Genomic DNA, 19,521 nt, shown 5'->3' on the forward strand with positions numbered 1-19,521 from the left:
TTGTGTCTCTCCAGACAATGGAATATTTTTCACCACTAAAAAGAAATGATTGATAATGACATAAAAATATATAGAGGAACTTTAAATACATATTGCAAGTGAAAGAAGCCAAACTGAAAGGAATATATACTGTGTGATTTCAATTATAAGGCATTCTGGAAAAGGCAAAAGTATGTATATTATAAAAAGATCAGTGTTTTCTAGGTGTGGTGGTGCTGGGGGAGATGAAAAGGCAGAGCACAGAGGAGTACTGAGACAATGAAAACTTTGTATGATATTATAATGAGAGCTATATGTCATTACACATTTGTCTAAATCCATAGAATGTACACCACCAAGAATGAACCCTAAAGGCACACAATGGACTTTGAGTGATTATGATTTGTCAAACCAGGTTTACCCTTGGTTTAAAAAAAAAAAAAAAAAGAGTACCATTCTGGTGAGTGATATTGAAAATGCGGACGGTTTTATCTGTAAGGGCAGGAAGTATATGGAAAACTCTGAAACCCCTTCTCAATATTGTTGTAAACCAAAAACGGCTCAAAATTTAATAAAAATAAAAATAAATGCAATCTAAACATATGAAAATGAAGAATGAAATAAGTCTCTCATACCAAGAACAACAATTGAAAGAACATATTTCAATCATAAAATTAAATGTTTCAAATGAAAATCGGAACACTGGAAAAACTTTTGTTCAACATCATGAATTTTACAGATTCCTAATACTCAAAAAAATTAATGAGATTTGTGGCAATATTCATGAACATAATTTTTATATGGTACAACTAAATATGTCAACATTTGAAAGATCTACATAAATCAAGAAGCCAGTATTTTCCGAATAACTGATGCATGATAGGACAAAGCCAGGCATGGCCAAGTGATCAATTCATAGTACCAGCTAGACCAATGGCATTTAACGTAGGAGGGAACAAAGATTTAATGATGTGGTTGGTCATAGCAACTCACCTTTAAGATACTACCATTTATTAAGTTTTGGGGTAGTTTTAAAAACGAATATTCATGATTATCTGAAAAAGCTATTAAAATAATCTCCCTTTTCTAACTGCATATATTTCAATCCAAACAACATCTGCTGAACCTGATATGAAAATCCAGCTATACTTTATTTAGACATTAAAGAGATTTGCAAGAATGTAAAACATTGCCATTCTCCTTGCTGTTTTTAGAAAATGTAGTTATTTTCATTAAAAATGTTACTTCAATTAACATAAAATATTTTTTTTTATTTTTGTCGTGTTAAAATGAAATAAGTACCTATTTTAAATTTCCTCAGGTTTGATTTCAAATATAGATATATGCAGCCTACATCAACTAAAGCTTGCTAGGATTCTCAATTTCTTAAAAAAAAAAAAAAAAAAAAAATACAAAGTAATCCTAAGACCAAAAATTTGAGGACCACAGTTACAAGTAATCCACCAGAAAACAGAATAGAAAATGTGAACATGTGTGTGTGTGATATTCAGAATACCATGCTTAAAGAAAAACATTTTTTTTTTCTTTTAAGTTCTCAGACAGGAAAAATGTAAATCACATTCAAGGGAACACAAATTAAATTTACATCAGACTTCTTTTTGTTGATGATAGAAACTAGAACACAGTAAAGCAATGCTTTCAAAATTCTTATGGGGAATTCTAATCAAGTTAGAATTGTATACCAAACTATTACCTAACTGTAAGGTATGTGTACGGGAGAAGGGGAAGAGAATATATATCACAAAGTTCATCACCCATGAATTCTTAAGAATAATCTGGAAGTTGGACCTGAGCAAAAGGAGAATATAAGACAAAATAATGTCATGGAAACTAAGGAACAGATAATTGAACAAAATAAGATGGCAAGAGATGCCCACAAACATATTTTATGCAACAAACATAAGACAAAGCTATCCACAGTGGATCATAAGAATGGAGAACTCTGGGAGTAAGATCTCCAGGAGAAAATAAAAAGAATGAGAGAGAGATGGGAACAGAAATAGAGAAAGAAATAAAGATAGAAAGAGATAATTAGAAAAGAAACAAATGTAAGCCTTCTCCATAATTCTAAGCCTAGTCTATAATCCTGTAAATGACATTTATTTGTTTTCAACTTTTAAAGTCAGTATATAAATAAAGCACAGAGGACTCAATATGGAGTTGCAGTATAGGACATAAATGTAAAAAACAATATTAATGTAAAAATAAAAGTGGAGTTGACTGAAGTTTTTACATGCAAAGCAAGAAGAAAATGAGATTAGAAAGAATATCCTCATGTTAAAAAACAAAGAGTTAAAAAGTGACTTTGAAAGCTAATATTAATAGAAAACAGATTGGGTAACCTCACTTAGTTTAGAAAAAAATGAAAGGAAAGAACATTTGTAGTGTAAATAATTAGGCTTTTATCTTTTATATCAGTAATTTAATGCATGATAGCTAAAGTTGATAAAGAATTTGTTTCTTGGTCATATCATCTAGAGTATTTGACAGTAACCCCAGATAAACTAATATATACAACTGTACGGGTTTTATCTCTGAGAAGTCAGACGGTGGATTATGAGGTTGGAGTATGAGATATTGCCATTGATTACAAAGTCTATTTTGTATTATTTTCTTTATTACTATATGTATATCACTTCAGAAATAAAATTTATACAATTTGTAAAAATTGTGGACACAATCAAGACATAACAAGGGAAATTTACCTAACATGTAGGATTCAGAGCCTAATGGACTTGACCTCTCTGACTCAGGAAAAAGGCCAGTGTTGGTTTTAGGTTTTTAACATAGCCCACATTGAAACATGACCCATTTCTGTCTTTTATGACAAAGCACCTCACCCTTGGAAAAAAGCTGATTGAGTGAAGCTAAGAGTTCTAACAGTGACAACCCAGGGATATCTTATTTTGGACCAGCTCTAATTAAATGTATCACTTAGGGAATGAATTTGCTCTTTCATTCCTCATTCTTTAAGACCTAATGTGTCTTGAGCAGGAACTATACAGCAACATTAGAGCTAAAGAGAGCAAGTGGCAAATCATTTTCTAAGATATATCTCCCTCTGCAAATGCTCATGTTTCTGTCAGCTAAGATAAAACTTACCATGGACCTAGATTCCATCCATTTAAAACTGAACATGTTGAGGGGATTTCTGGTCAAGGTGGCAAAGTAGGTAAATGCTGTGCTCACCTCCTCTCAGGACCACATCAATTACAATCAAACCGCAGAACACCCATCACTGAGAATTGCCTGAAGTTAAGCTGAACCAAAGCCCTAAAACTAAATAAAGACATACAGAAAAAGCCACCTAAAGATAGGTAGGAGGGGCAGAGACACAGAATGGGCTTGTCCCACACCCATGCATGATCATTAAAAAAGGGAAGAGTATCTCGACTGTGGAGCCCCCCCCCTGAGGAGAGAGTGGTCCCAGTCCCTCACCAACACAGGGTTACAGTGCCAGGGAGAGAAGTCCCCATAACTTCTGGCTGTGAAAACCAGTGGAAATTGTGGCTGAGTGAGATGGAGGAGGGCTGCAATCCCAGGTACTCCAGCTAGAGACCATGCACGGACTCACTTGCTGATGGACTCAGTCACTTTGAGCTCCAGCACTGGGGCAGCAGCTCAAAAGGTGCCAACGACATACAGGGTGGAACTGAATTGTCTGGCTCAAAGACGAGGGCTGGTGGGGGCAGCTTTCTCTTGGACTGAGGAGCTGGCAGAAGCCAATGTTTCTTTGTTGAGTCTCCCCCTCCCTCATGCAGATACAGGCAGATGCCATATCTAACCACACCCCAACCAAATTTCCGTTACACCCAAGCCCCTTCCAGTGACTTTTCCATATAAACGGCCTGCCTTGGCTCATGCTCTGGACATTCCTAAAATCTCTCAAAGGTTCACAAAACCAATAAAAGCAGCATCTGGATTCATCCTGTCCAATAACTCTGGCTGAGCAGCTCTAAGCCCACCACTAGCAACAGCCAGCCTTGGTTTGTGGCTTGGCATCTCAAGGTACCTCCAAGCACAGCACAGGTGACAGCCATCTATAAATTGCTTTGTGGCTCAAGCCACGTGGCCCTGGGCAGGGCACACACTGCAGTGCATCCTTGTCCACTATGCCCTGAACTGGCAGTCTCTGTGGCCAGCTTTGGACCGACCACATCCAAGGATGACACACCCAAAGGGCAGACTGGAAAGGCACCAGAGCCTTGCTGAAGTGAAACCTGCTCTGTAGGGTCAGCCGCTGTACAATGGCTTCTCCACTGTACTCACAGCCAGTCCTCATAACCAACCAGCCTGAACCAGTCCTTCCTAATGACGTGCAAACCATAATCGAGTCTGAACTACAATAGGAAGGCACACACAACACATACCAGAGATACACCTGGAGCAACCAGCTTTGAAGACCAAGGAGACTGCCTCACTGGGTCCCACAGAACACCTACTAAAAAGGACAACCTACTAAGACTGGGAGGCATAGCAGCTCCACATAGGAAAACCAAAGGGAGGCAGCCAAAATGAGGAGACGAAGAAACATTTCCCAAATAAAACAACAGAACAAAGCTCCAGAAAAAAAAAGTAAGCAAAATGGAGACAAGCAATATACCAGACACAGAGTTCCAAACACTGCATTATAAGGCTACTCAATGATCTCAGGGAGAACTTCAACAAAAATATAGGAAACATAAAAAAGAACCAGACAGAAATAAAGAATACAATAACTGAAATAAAGAATACATCAGAGGGAACCAACAGGTTTGATGAAGCAGAGGATCAAATCAGTGATTTAGAACATAAAGTAGCAGAAAATAACCAATCAAAACAGCAAGAAGAAAAACGAATCTCCCCAAAAAAGAGGTGAGTTTAAGAGGCCTCTGGGACAACATCAAGCATACCAAATTTCATATTATAGTGGTACCAGAAGGAGAAGAGAGAACACAAGGAACTGAAAAATGATTTGAAGGAATAATGGCTGAAAAACTTCCCTAATCTGGTAAAGGAAATAGATATTAAGCCCAGGAAGCTCAGAGAGTCCCAAACAAGGTGAACCCAAAGAGATGTACACCAAGACACCTCACAATTAAAAAATCAAAGTTTAAAGACAAAAAGAGAATCTTAAAAGCAGCAAGAGAAAACAGTTATCTACAAGAGAGCTGCCATAAGACTGTCAGCTGATTTCTCAATAGAAACTTTGCAGGCAAGAAGGGAGTGGCAGGAAATATTCAAAGTGCTGAAGAGTAAGGACCTACAACCCAGATTACTTTACCCAGAAAAGCTGTCATTTAGAATTGAAGGTCAGATAAAGAGCTTCCCAGACAACAAAACGCTAAAGGAATCCAAACTAGTATTACAAGGGATGTTAGAGGGACTTACTTCTATAAGACAAACAAACAAAAATATGAATAATAAAATGCCAATAACTACATATCTATCAACAATTACTTTACATATAGATGGATTAAATATTCCAATCAAAAGTTAGGGTGGCTGAATGGAATAGAAAACAAGACCCTTACATATGCTGCCTGCAAGTGACACATTTGAGATCAGAAGACAGACACAGACCGAAAGTAAAGGGATGGAAAAAAGATATTTCATGAATGGAAACAAACAAACAAAAAGCTGTGGTAGTGATACTTATACCATACAAAGTAGACTTTAAAACAAAGGCTATAACAAGTGACAAAGAAGGCCCCAGTAATCCCAGTTCTGGGTAATTATCTGAGGAAACCTAAAATGATACTTCAAGGGGACGTGTGCATCCATACGTTCATTGCAGTATTCTTTATAATAGCCAAGATGTGGAGGCAGCCTGGGTGTCCATCCACGGAAGGACAGAGAAAGAGAAAGTGATACATATACGAGGCTTGACAATTATGTTCGCAAACTTGCCACCATGTGCTAACATTGGCAACACTGTAGACACAGCTCGGTATACACTGTACAAACAGCTCGGTCATGTACAAGTTTCATGACCTTGGTATATCAGTGTCTCACAATCATGTTCATGTCAACGGGTGGCAGTGTCTTGCTGAGTGGCATTCGTTATTGTTGTTGCATGTTTTTGTTTGCCATCACAAGAATCTGTGAGCTTCAATTACAGCAATGAACAAACATTAAATTTCTTGTTGAACTTGGCAAGAGTGGAAGTGAAATCAGGGACATGTTAGTCCCAATTTATGCGGATAATGCCATAAAGAAAACGGCAGTGTACAAATGGATTAAATGTTTTTCTGAGGGGAGAGAATGTGTAACTGATGAAGAGAGGTCAGAGTGGTCTGTAATGAGCAGAACTGACAAAAACATTGCAAAAATTCATCTAACTGTGCATTAAAATCATTGGCTGACTGTGAGAAGCAAGCAGACCAAGTAAACATCAATAGAGGAACAGGAAAACCATAACTGAAAATCTTGGCATGAGTAACGTGTGTGGAAAAATGGTCCCGAAGGAGCTTTGCATCACAACAATGCACCAGCTCACATGGCACTGTTTTGATGGAATTTTTAGCCAGTAAACAAATAACTATATTGGAACACCCTCCCTACTCACCTGATGAGGCCACCAATGACTTCTTTCTTTACCCAAAGATGAAAGAAATAGTGAAAGGAAGACATTTTGATGACATTTAGGACATCAAAGGAAATACGATGACAGCTCTGATGGCAATTCCATATAAAGAGTTCCAAAATTGCTCTGAAGGGTGGACTGGGCTCTGGTAACAATGTATAACTTCCCAAGGGGAGTACTGTGAAGGTGACTGTAGTGATATTCAGCAATGAGGTATGTAGCACTTTTTCTAGGATAAATTCGCGAACCTAATTGACATATCTAATATGCAGTGGAATATTGCTCGTCTATGGAAGGAAATAGGATCTTGCCATCTGCGTTGACCTGGATAGACCTGGAGGGTGTTGTGCTGATGGGAGTATGTCAGATAGTAAAAGACAGATGCAATGTGATTTTGCTAATATGTGGAATCTAAAGAACAAGACAAACAAACATAACATAAACAAGTTCATAGATAGAAAGAACATTTGATGGTTGCCAGAGGGGAGGGGCATTGGGAATGGGGGAAAAGGGGTAAGGGGTAAGAACAAAGTGGTTTTTATGAAGTAGCCATGGGGATATAGGATATGGCATAAGGAATACAGTCAATAATATTGTAATAAGTATGTATGGTATCAGATGGGTACTAGATTTTTGGGGATGATAGATGGGAGAGGGTTTGGGGGGCAGAGTGGAAAAAGGGAAGGCATTAAGAAGTACAAATTGCTAGTTACAAAACAGTCATGGGGATGGAAATTATAGGGAATATAGTCAACAATATAGTAATGACCATGTACAGTGCCAGGTGAGTACTAGACTAGTCAGGGGGATCACTTATTCAATTATATAAATGTCTAACTACTATGCTGTACACCTTGAATTAATATAAAATAATACTGAATGTCAACTGTAACTGAAAATTTAAAAAAGGGGGGGGGAAGGTGAAGGAGAATAAGGGGTTAAAATTTCCAGGTGTAAAACAAATGTCATGGGTATGTAATGTACAGCATGAGGAATATAGTCAACGATATTGTGATAGCATAGTACGGTGTCAGATGGTTGCTGGACTTATGGTGATAACTTCTTTAGGTATATAAATGTTGAATAACCATTCTGTACACCTAAAACTAATATAATATTGTATGGTAGCTGTATTTTAATAAAAATCTTAAAAAAATGAATAGGTTAATAAATCTTTATGGAAAAGTAATAAAAATGTTACTTTTAGTTGCACTGTCCTCATTACTACAGGAAACTACAAAAAAAAAGGAGAAAAAATACTTCCCTCCTTAACTGCAAGCTGTGGCAGAACTCCACAGTGTCAACCCAATAGTCATTCTCTGTCTCTTCAATTTTGCTGGAGAATAATTATTTCCACACAGCACTCTAAGTGCTAAGTACGCTTTTGCTGCCCTGGGCAATAGAGGTGACCATATAACCCAATTCTGGAATAGAGTTTGGGGACGGAGGCGCTTCTAAGGGTAGAGCACAAAATCACACCCTATCCCATGCAGAGACTCTGATGGGGATCAATTGTATTTTGATGGGGCAGTACATTCAGGGTTGTGAAACAAATAGGAGGCCAGACTGATCAAAGAACCATGGCCTTGAGGACCATGACCAAAGAATCCTGCGCCTATGAAGTGCCATAAGGATTTGGACAACAGACATCTCAGCAGTGAACAGAAGGAAACTAGGATCGTAGGCATCCTTGAAAAAACTATTGTAGGCCATTGTAGTCCTCTGAAAACACATCTTTCACCACCTGTAATTCTTGATCAAGATTCTTTAAATCTCCTAGTTATATACTGCCTCAAATTCAAAATTCTCTATCAGGTTTTTAAATCATTACATAGACTGAATTGATTCCACCTATTCAGACGTCTTTCTAGCTTCCCTGTAGTACGTGCATTTAGTCCACTCTTATCACATTATAATATTTATTCATATATTTATCAACTAATATCAATCATCTATTATTTGTAAAGTACTAAGCTAGATAATGGAAAAATGACAGAAAACAAGACAAATAAGGTCTCTGCCTTTATAGATTCATGTTCTAGAGAGAGACAGAGACAGAAGTAAAAAATATATATATAAAATAAATAACTGAAACAACTATAAACCAACCATAAAGAAACAAATAACATGATTGAAAATGGGCAAAGGACTTGAATAAACACTTCTCCAAAGCAGAGATGTAAGCAGCCAACAGATATATGAAAAGATGTTCAACATCACTAATATCAGAGAAATGCAAATCAAAACCAAAATGCGTTATCACCTCGCACCTGTTAGGATCACAATCATAAAAAAAAAAAAAAAAGTGAGAACAAAAAAGATAACACTGTTGCATATGAAAGACAGTTTGGGAAATATAATCAATAATGTTGTAACGATTTTGTAGGTTGTTAAATGAGCATTTGTCTCATTAGGGACACCACTTCATGGATAGTGTGGATGCCTGACTACTGCACTGTACACCTCATGCTGAAGCTGAAAAACACTGAATGTCAACTATAATTTAAAATGTATTTGTGTGTGTGTGTGTGTGTGTGTGTGTGTGTGTATTCATTTAATGTTGAGTACAGCATAGGGAGTAGAGTCAATGGAATTGTAACAGATATATACAATGTCAGGGGGTAGCGTATTGAGGGAGAGGGGTTATCACTTTGCCAGGGGTGTAAATGTCTATTACATAGTTTTGTACACCTGAAACTAATTAAAAAAATATAACAATGTTGGAAAGAACGTAGAGAAATTGGAATGTTTGCATCAATTCGTAGGAATGTAAAATTGCACAACCATTATAGAAAACAGTATGGAGATTCCTCAAAAAATTAAAAAAAAAAAAATAGAACTTTCATATGACCAAGCAGTCCTACTTCTTGGTATATGAGCATATATCCAAAAGAATTGAAGTCAGGATCTCAAAGAGATATTAACACTCCATTATTCATTGTAGCACTATTCATAATAGCAAAGGTATGGAAACAACCTAAATGTCCATGGGCGGATTAAAGGATAAAGAAGATGTGATAGACACACACACACACACACACACACACACACACACAATGGCATATTATTCAATCTTTGAAAAGAAGGAAATATTTTGGTGGGGGATGTTGAGAACTGGAGAGGCTGTGCATGTGTGGGGATAAGGGGTACATAGAAATTTCTGTATTTTATTCTCAATTTTTCTGTGAAGATAAAATTACTCCAACAAAGTCTTAAGAAAAAGAAAATGTTCCCATATGCAACAACATAAATGAAACTGAGGACATTATGCTAAGAAAAATTAGTCAGACACAGAAGGACAAATACTGCATGATTCCATTTATACGAGGGATCTAAAATAGTCAATCTCAAAGAAACAGAGAACAGAATGGTGGTTGGCAAGGACTGTGTAGAGGGGAAATGGGGAGTTGTTGTTCAACAGGCATAACATTTCAGTCATACAAAATGAATAAGTTCTAGTAATCTGCTATGCAACATTGTGCCTACAGTTAACAATACTGCATTGTGCATTTAGTAACTTGTTAAGAGTATGTGTCTCATGTTAAGTACTTTTACCACCACAAAATATATAACATAACTGAAGACTGATGTTAGTGCCATGAAAAAAAACACACAATTCCATTTTTTTAAAAGTTTGTTGGTTTGTCTACCTTTGTGCACAACTCTACTATAATCAGCCTTCATTGCACAAGTATAAAACTCCATCCTCAGTAAAATATTTCAGACTAGCATATCTCACATTGATTATATGGCCTCTACAGACAATATCATATGGTTTTCTATTGTTGCTTTTTCTTTTCTTTTCACTTGTATTAATTTTTATTCCTTATCCAGAAATGGAAACTCCTGAGAACAAGGATCCTGTCTTGTACTTTGTGTTCTTCAAAACGCTTTGCATTCTTTTGAACTAATCATGATGTAGAAATTCCTTAAATATTTGTGAAATGATTGGGAAAATAAATATCCCTAAAATATTTCTCACGATAATTCATAACTTAGAAAAGATTTAAATAAACCCATCTCCCCCGTCCCTGCTGATAGTATGTTTTTAAAAAATCTTGTAACTATTATCATTTTTAAAGACCCCTCTAACATAAAGAACTTGGCTTTTGAGTTTGTAATTATTATTTAGCCTCACATTTGTTTCTCTTACTTCTTTTCTCATATTATTGACATCAACATACTACTGTGTTTCCCCGAAAGTAAGACCTAGCCAGACCATCAGCTCTAATGCATCTTCTGGAGCAAAAATTAATATAAGACCCGGTCTTATTTTACTATAATTTAAGACCCGATCTTATATTTTATTATATAAGATAATAGCATTTTTGCTCCAAAAGATGCATTAGAGCTGATGGTGCGGCTAGGTTTTATTTTCAGGGAGACACAGTAGAATCTTCAGAAATCACCAGAACTCAACAGCAGCTTGCTTAAGTTGTATGCAAATAATTATGAATACCTCTATTTCACTGTTATGGGTGAAATTGTGTCTCCCAAAATGTATATGTTGAAGTTCTAATTCCCAGTACCTCAGACTGTGACTGTATTTAGAGATATTTAGGGCTTTTAAAGAGGTAATTAAGTCAAAATAAGGTTATAGGGTAGGTCCTAATACAATATGAATTATTTCCTCTTCATTAGAGGTGGAAATTAGGACACAAATACACACAGAGAGAAAACCCAGGAAGAAGACAGGCATCTACAAGCCATGGAGAGAGGCCTCAGAAGAAACTAAAAAATGCCAACACCTTGATCTCAGACTTCAAGCTTCCAGAATAGTGAGAAAATAGATCTCTAGATCTCTGTTACGTCACACAGTGAGTGGGACTTGCTTATGGCATCCCCAGCAAACAAATATATTTACTAACAGAGATATTAAAGGAATTGATGAAATCTGAAAAAGAATTAACACAAATAACCTAAATATAAATTGATTCTACCCTACAGTCTCTAAACTATTCACTGAAAAATGAGAGAGGGAGGGAGGGAGGGAGGGAGAGAGAGAGAGAGAGAGAGAGAGAGAGAGAGAGAGAGAGGTGAAATAAATTTACTAAATCTTACTAAATTCCAGAGTCTTTGCTAGGCTCTAAATATAAGCAAATCTGACTGTCTCATTTAATCATCAGTAATGAGATGCGATATGTTAAAACATGTCCTATGAAAGATAAGAAAACAGAAGGTTGAAAGATAACATTCTCCAAAGTCACACAGTAGAAGTATGGTGTTAACTCTCATTTGGTTTTACTGGAACTTCAATGCTCTTTCCACTGTGTTGCTCTGTGCATAAAAGAGTATCCCACTGGACCTAATAACACCACACTTTGCAATGCAAACATTACTTGATAAATATAAATTCAATTAAAATTTTATCCCAAATTCAAGACAGTTGCAATGCATATTTCAGTTACTGCATTTTAACTTTACAGTTACGAAGTTTTCGGAATGTTTAATAACTTCCTTCTGAAATATTTAGTATACGCATTTTTAGTGACTGCTATTATAATTGTTAAGATCCATTTTTTAGTTACATTTTCTCAAAAACTAACCATTTATGTTTAAAATAGTAACTATAATGCCCAGTTGCATTTGAATTTTAGATAAAGGGAAAATCATTTTTTAGGACATATTTATACAAAAAAAATGTCTATTTGAAATTAAAATTAACTAGGTGTCCTGTATTTAATCTGGCAATTTTATTATTTCTACTCTCTTCTGAAACCCCCAAATTAACAAGAAAGCAATGGAAAAGTCATAAGCCTCCAAAGAGAAGGAATCGGAGAGGAGGCCATGGCAATAAAAACAGTAGGTTGAAAGCAGATTATAATTGTTTACTGACTTAATACATAAAATGAAAACCTAGATCTGCAATGGGAGGAAGCCAGATGCAAGTTAATTTGCACTGCAGAAATTCAGAAAAGCTCAGAAATTGGGGAATTTAAGACCTCTAAATCAGCTAAATTAAATTGAAAGTAAGAGATTTGCTTAGTTCATTTAGAAGCAGTTGGAACCCAGTGTATATAGCTAAGAGAGTGACAATCAACCCTGGTCAAAAATTAGAGATTTACCCTCTAAAAAAAAGACCACAGCACAGATGACACTGAGAATAAGATACAATTAAGGGTGTGAATACCATACATAAATACAGGGATTAGGGGATAATCTATATCAGTGAGTCTAAAATTGAGCATGAGTTAGAATCAGCTGGAGGGTTCTTAAGACACAGATTCGTGGGCCCAACTGCAGAGTTTAAGATCAAGTAGGTCTAAGGTAGGGCCTGAGCATTTGCATTCCTAACTTCCGAAGTGATGCCTATACTTGCTCCTCTAATGGGTCTCTACTGGAGACAAACATTAGAATCACCCAGGGAAACTTGAGACACACACTCACACACACACACACACACACACACACACACACGATAGCTATTCTCAGAGATTGTCACTACATTGTTTTGGCCTGTGGCATGACATCAGGATTTTTCAAAACCCTACTAGGCTATTCTGATATGCAGCTAGGAGTCCTCTAGGTTCCTTTCCCCTACTTTTTGGGGAAGCTGGCATCTAGACTATCCCCTACATGAGAGATTAATGTGTTTCCCTTTTGGGAGAAACTGTCCTTCTCAATATTCTGAAGAAGCTGATTAATGGTGGATCATCTCCCCTCCTAAATGCTCAATATAGCAATTTTTAATGATGCTTACAATTAACATAAGCTCTGCTTCTTGAACTCAGGATTACCAATCAAAATTAGTTGAAGAGACAGTCAAGAATCACCACATAATTGAAGAAAGACTACACCATGACCAAGAACAAAATTTAATAAACACACACAAAAATAAATACTCAGAGGAAACAGAGCAGCAACAAATAAATAAATAAATAAATAAATAAATAAATAAATAAATACATAAATAAATTCAAGCTAGAACAAAATAAAAACAAATTAATATCGTCACATTTATAACACATACTACATTCTTAAAGCAAGAGCAGGAGTTTATAAAAAAGAAACAGTGAAACCAAAATTTGAGCTCATAGAAATTAAAACTATTATAGCTGAAACAAACAACAACACCACCAAAATGATAGAAAGTTCAAAGTTGAAAAAGTACTCAAGGAAATAAAAAGAAAATGAAGGGAAAAAAAATAGAAAATGAAAGTTCATCATCTAAGTTACATGCATTTAGAAAGAGATATTCGAGAAACAAAGAATAAAAAAATAATATATATATAAAAATAATAACACTATTTTCCAAACTGAAGGATATCAGTTTTCAGAATGAAAGGACCAAAGAAGTTCCCAGAAAAAGAAAAAAAAAAAAAAGATGAAAACAGAAACAAATGAAGAAATGCCAGAATAAAAGGAACAAAGAGAAGATCCTAAAAATTTCTAGAGAGAAAAAATTGTTAATAATCAAAGGATACAATAGCAGAGTTGCATTGGCTTTCTCAATAGCAACATTAAATTTGAGAAGACAATCAAGCATTCCTTGGAAGATTTGATACAAATTATTTCCAATCTTGATTTCCATTCTAAAATGCTATGGACTGAATGTTTCTGTCTCCTTCCAAATTCATATTCAACATATCCCGAATGCGATGATATTGGAAGATGTGGTCTTTGGGAGGTCATGAGGGTAGAGCCCCATGGTGAAATCACAGTGTCCTTGTAAGAAGAGAATTAGCTAGAGTTGTCTCTTAACTCTGCTCTCCACCATGTCAGGATACAAGAATATGCTATTTGCAAACCAGAAAGCAGGCCCTCAAAAGACATTGGATCTGCTGGCACCATGATTTTGGACTTACCAACCTGCAGGACTGTGAGAAACCGTGAGAAATTCATGTTTAAGCCACCAAGTCTATGGAAATTTGTTACAGCAGCTCAAACTAAGATACCAACCAACCAAATGTTAAGGTAAAAATAAAGGCATTTTCAGACCATGTTCATAAATTTACCACATGATCACTGCTTTCTCAGAAAACTGCTGGAAGTGAACTAAAACATGGTAGTAAACTAGGAAATAGTACATAAAATCTGGAAAACAGAAAAGATAGGTAAAAAGAACCTGCCAATGTAATGCTATAGACATTCAAGGATCATAGCTGCAAATCTGAATGCAAGCTTTCCATACTGAAGAAGGAAATCAGAGAATTTCAGGGGAAACACACATTGGGGAGAGGGCTTAAGAACTCTGTAGCTTCAGCTCCCATAATATTAACTCAATAAACAATCTCTACAATTTGTTTTTAATCCATAAACACAGCAACAAACTTTAAAAGAAATAGCCAAAAAAGTTGAGATTTTTGTCTATTGCCTGGGAATTTGAGGAGGAGGGGTAGTGAGAAGTCCCTCATGATTTCAATAACTACATCATCACCCTAATAGCACCCAAATCTCTATCTTATGCTTGACTATTCTCTGAAACTTCAATCCATGTATCCAACTGCATGGTAGGTATTTCTAACTGAATATAACAAAGTCACCACCAACTTTATATTACCAAAAATACCTTTTATTTTTTCCACATATGCTTTTTTCCCAGTAAACATTGATTATTGATTAAATGTTTGTGACACTCTAAAACATATGTTGAACTAAAACTCCATAGTGTGGTGCCCAGAAAGGTGATTAGGTTGTAAGGGTGGAGCCCTCATGAATGGAATTAGTGGCCTTGTAAAAGACACCTGGGAGCTCTCTCACGCCTTCCACTGTGAGACGGCAAGACTGTCCGGCACTCTGTGAATCAGGAAGAGAGTTCTTACCAAACACCAAATCTGCTGGTCTTGGACCTCTCTACCTCCAGAATTCTGAGAAATAAATGTTTGCTGTTTAAGCCATCCACTCTATGGTATTTTTGTTATTATAGCAGCCTGAACCAACTGAGGCAACAACTCATAGTGAATGACCCCAGTCAGTTATCAGAGATAAAACCAGACAGTCATCATTTTTCCCCACCCTACCGCCATGGCCTCTCTGAGGTGCCTATGCAATCTAAGTAAGTTCACTTAATTCCTCACCTTTACTATCTCACCAAGGGAATATTTTAATCCCTTTCCATTCCCAAGGAAACCGCTTACCTTAGGGCTTCACCAATTCTCATCCTCCTATCATTGCTCAGGAAATACTAGGGTGGTCTTTCCAAAGTGCCGCTTAAAACTCCCCAGTGGCTTCCCCCTGCCAAACCCCTGAGCATGGCACAAAGGCTATCCATGATTTGATGGCTACTTAACTTTCTATCACCAGATCTGCAACTGCCCACAGTGCCCTGTGTTACTGGAATATTCAATTGCATTCATCTTTGAATTTTCCAGGATAGATGAACCATGTTATGAGAAAAAAAAATCATAATGAAAATAACCAAAAGGCTAATGGTAAAGAAAAATAATTCAAACTACTGTTAATGTGAGAAATATCTACATATCAGAACGAGTCTATTATTTATAATTACATGGAAACCATTACATTTTTACATTGTACCCACTACAAATCAGGAACGCCCCTCCATCTGGACAATCAAAGGTGTGTACACTTGCTTCCAGCAGTCTGTCAGCCTGTGAGCTGCTTTTCTGTGCAGGAGCAGCTAGCTCTCTGCAGTTTGTCTGAAGCCCTATGTAGAAACATATTTCTTAAGGCAGTGATGGAACTAGAACTCTCTTTGCTCTGCCTTCCCCCAAGGCTTGTTTTCATTTTTATTTTTTTCTTAAACAGGGAATTGGGAAGACAGTTAAGGTAAGATGGAGAGCACTGTACAACAAGGCCGAGAATTTTGCTTCGAAGCTATTGTGACTTTGAACTGACAGATACGGCCCAAAATTTTTTCCATTCACTGTTATATGGAGAGGCTTGCCTCAATGAGAGCTGAGGGGGCAGTGTGGGGGTATAGGGAGAAACACTTGAGAACGGCAGGTGATATGATTTCCAAGTTGATGGCTTGACTCGGTTGTCAGTGCACTAGAATTTTCGTGCAATGATGAAGGTGACAATGACAGTGAGAGGAAAGAATTAGCTGACAAAAACAAGAAGGCTCCAAACAACTGCTTGTTGGGATTTTTAGAAAATAAAAAGTAAAAGCTGATGTTACCCAAGACTGTTTTCATTAGAAAAATGGAAGAGGAGAAAGAGGAGGCAGGGCAGGGGAAGGAAGGGATGCAGAACTAACTATTCAACTCACATAACAAAGCACAGCATCTGAACATGTTAATTAAATACATTTGAATTAAATATTAATTTTTATGACAGTTGTGTTTAATTGTGTCTGAACTATGGTTTATACATGTCCCTTTTCCATTTTCCACTACACCAGTTATTATTATATGTTAAAGTAGAGTTGGTAGTATTTATAATTTTCCAAAATGATAATTCGCAAACATTTCTATGCCTTTTCAGTACTTCCCCTCAATTTATTTTCTCCACCTGTAATACTTAACCTCCACTGTTATACCCACTTTCACTCCCATTACCAGAATAATGGATACATACACAGATTTCCAGCTTCATCTCAAATGGTGCCTCTATTTGGAAGCTTTAGTTGTCCCCAGGAGGTAGAGTGGTTCACCTCATCCTTTGTGTTGTTCTGTAGTGTGTGTACAATTCTATTAAAACGTGCATCATCCTATAGCACTTTGTTTATTTACACATATGTCCCCATGTTTTAAATGTAAGATTCTTCAGGCTGGAATTATGACTAATCATTTTTTTTTTCCTCCATACATATGAAGGTCTGACAATTAAGTTCACCAACTTGCTAACCTTTGCTAACTTTTTTTAATATTAGAGGGATTATTCATTATGAATTTGTACCAACTAGACAAAAGTTAACCAAGTGTACTATTTGGAAATGCTGAAAAGGCTGCATGAAAAAGTTAGATGATCTGAATTTTTTACCAACAATTGATGGCTCTTGATCACGACAATGTACCAGCTCACACGGCACTGTCTGTGAGGGAGTTTTTAGCCAGTAAACAAATAACTGCATTGGAACACCCTTCCTACTTACCTGATCTGACCCCCAATGACTTCTTCCTTTACCCAAAGGTGAAGGAAATATTGAAAGGAAGACATTTTGATGACATTCAGGACATCAAGTGTACTATGACGACAACTCTGATGGCCTTTCCAGAAAAAGAGTTCTAAAACTGCTTCGAAGGGTGGACTAGGCACTGGCATTGGTGCATAGCTTCCCAACAGGAGTACTACAAAGGTGACCATAGTGATATCCAGCGATGAGGTATGTAACACTTTTTCTAGGATGAATTGGCGAACTTAATTGTCAGACTTTCATCTACCAATCCAAGTCATATGGATGGTCTCCCGCGGGTTGAGAGTCTACAGTAGGTGAGAGAATGTGGCTTGGAGTCATAGAAGTCTGCTTTGATACCTGCCTGTGACACTATCTAGATAATCTTGAACAACTTGGACTCTTAGTCTTAGGCTGCTCATCTATAAAATACATGTGTATGAAGTATTTAGCCAAGTGACTGGAGTGGTAAAGACAATAATAGGTAAAGAAAGAAACACTGAGTCAAAAAAAAAAAAAAAAAAGTGAAACATGCATGTGACTATGTTGATTCTAATATGTAAGCGATTCAGAAAAATACTTCCAATATTTCCAAAATATTGTCAATAAGAATGTGTGTGTCGGATTGATTTTTTCAGAATGATGAAAGGATTTGCACTAGTTTTCTATGATTTTACACTACTTCTCTTCAGGTTAGCAGAATGCACTACCCACAAAATATGGCTTTTTGGCATAAGGATTCCTTTGACCTGATTATTTTAAGAAAAATCAGACACAGGAGAAGCTCTGAAAACAGAGTAAAAGTAACCCTCTATCAAAGAAATTTACATTGCAAAGGGGCCTGTACCAGGAAGAGAGCTATTACCAGTGACAACGTTGTCATCTGACAGAGTTACGTGCATGGCAGGATATGTTTACAAACACCTCCTCTACTCATGTTCACGTGAATCACCTTCCCCTCTTTGAAGCTATAGACAGTTATTTCTTTCCTTAGCTTAGTATGTTACATAAACCTCAACAGACTGGCTGTCCTTTGAGTCTCACATCTTTGTGGGGTCTTGTATATACATAATTAATATTGTTTGTTGCTTTTTGTTTGTTTTTTTCCTCCTGTTAATTTGTCTTTTAACACTGGGGTATAAGAGAAGAATTTAAAAGAGTAGAGGGGAACTTATTTTTCTTCCTCTACACTAGTTACATGTATTCATGTGGATGCTGGTTGAGATTAGTAGTGAAAATTCTTGCCAATGGAAAAAAATACTAATTGCCTATGGTGATCACTCCAAAGGTGATCAACACCAAGTTCAAGTCATACATAAATGCCCTATTAAGATAGGGGAAATGAAATATTAGAATTATTATATTTGCAACTGTTTTAAACAGTCAGACTAACAGCGTTCAAAGAAAACAACTTAATTCTTTGTTTGACCTTGACTTATACATGTTTAGGAGAAAGGTTTAAGAGAATTAATTCCTCCTTTTAAGGTGCTCACCTTAAGTAAAGTCTTAAGAGGTTTAGTAAGTTAGGTGATGACCTTCCCTGTTTTGAACTGAATTGTGCCCGCCTCCCCAAAATAAACTTTAGCCTAGCCCCCAATTTGACTGTATTTGGAAACAGAGTCTTTAAAGAGGTAATTAAGGTTACATGAGGTCATAAGGGTGAGGTCCTAATCCAAAATGACTGGTGTTCTCATAAGAGAAACCAGGGATGTGAGAAGAGAGAAAAGACCATATGAGGACATGGCAGGAAGATGGTCATCTCTAACGCAAGGAGGCCAGAAGAGAAACCTAACCCACTGACACCTTGATCTTGGACTTCTGGCCTCCAGACTGTGAGAAAATGAAATGTCATTGTGAAGCCACCAATGCTGTGCTAGGCATCCATAGATGATTAATATATACTAGCCCACATATGCTAATATGTTAAGGGTGAAACAAA

At 36.6% G+C, this 19,521-nt stretch overlaps 1 protein-coding gene across 5 annotated transcripts in view; it reads right to left on the reverse strand.

The window, feature by feature from the left end:
* Window positions 1–19,521, reverse strand: part of LRP1B (LDL receptor related protein 1B) — a 1,798,389-nt gene that overhangs the window by 533,339 nt on the left and 1,245,529 nt on the right. The window lies entirely within an intron of this gene.

This window comes from Rhinolophus sinicus, linkage group LG01 (genome assembly GCF_036562045.2).
Source record: "Rhinolophus sinicus isolate RSC01 linkage group LG01, ASM3656204v1, whole genome shotgun sequence".
In the NCBI taxonomy this organism is placed as follows: Eukaryota; Metazoa; Chordata; class Mammalia; order Chiroptera; family Rhinolophidae; genus Rhinolophus; species Rhinolophus sinicus.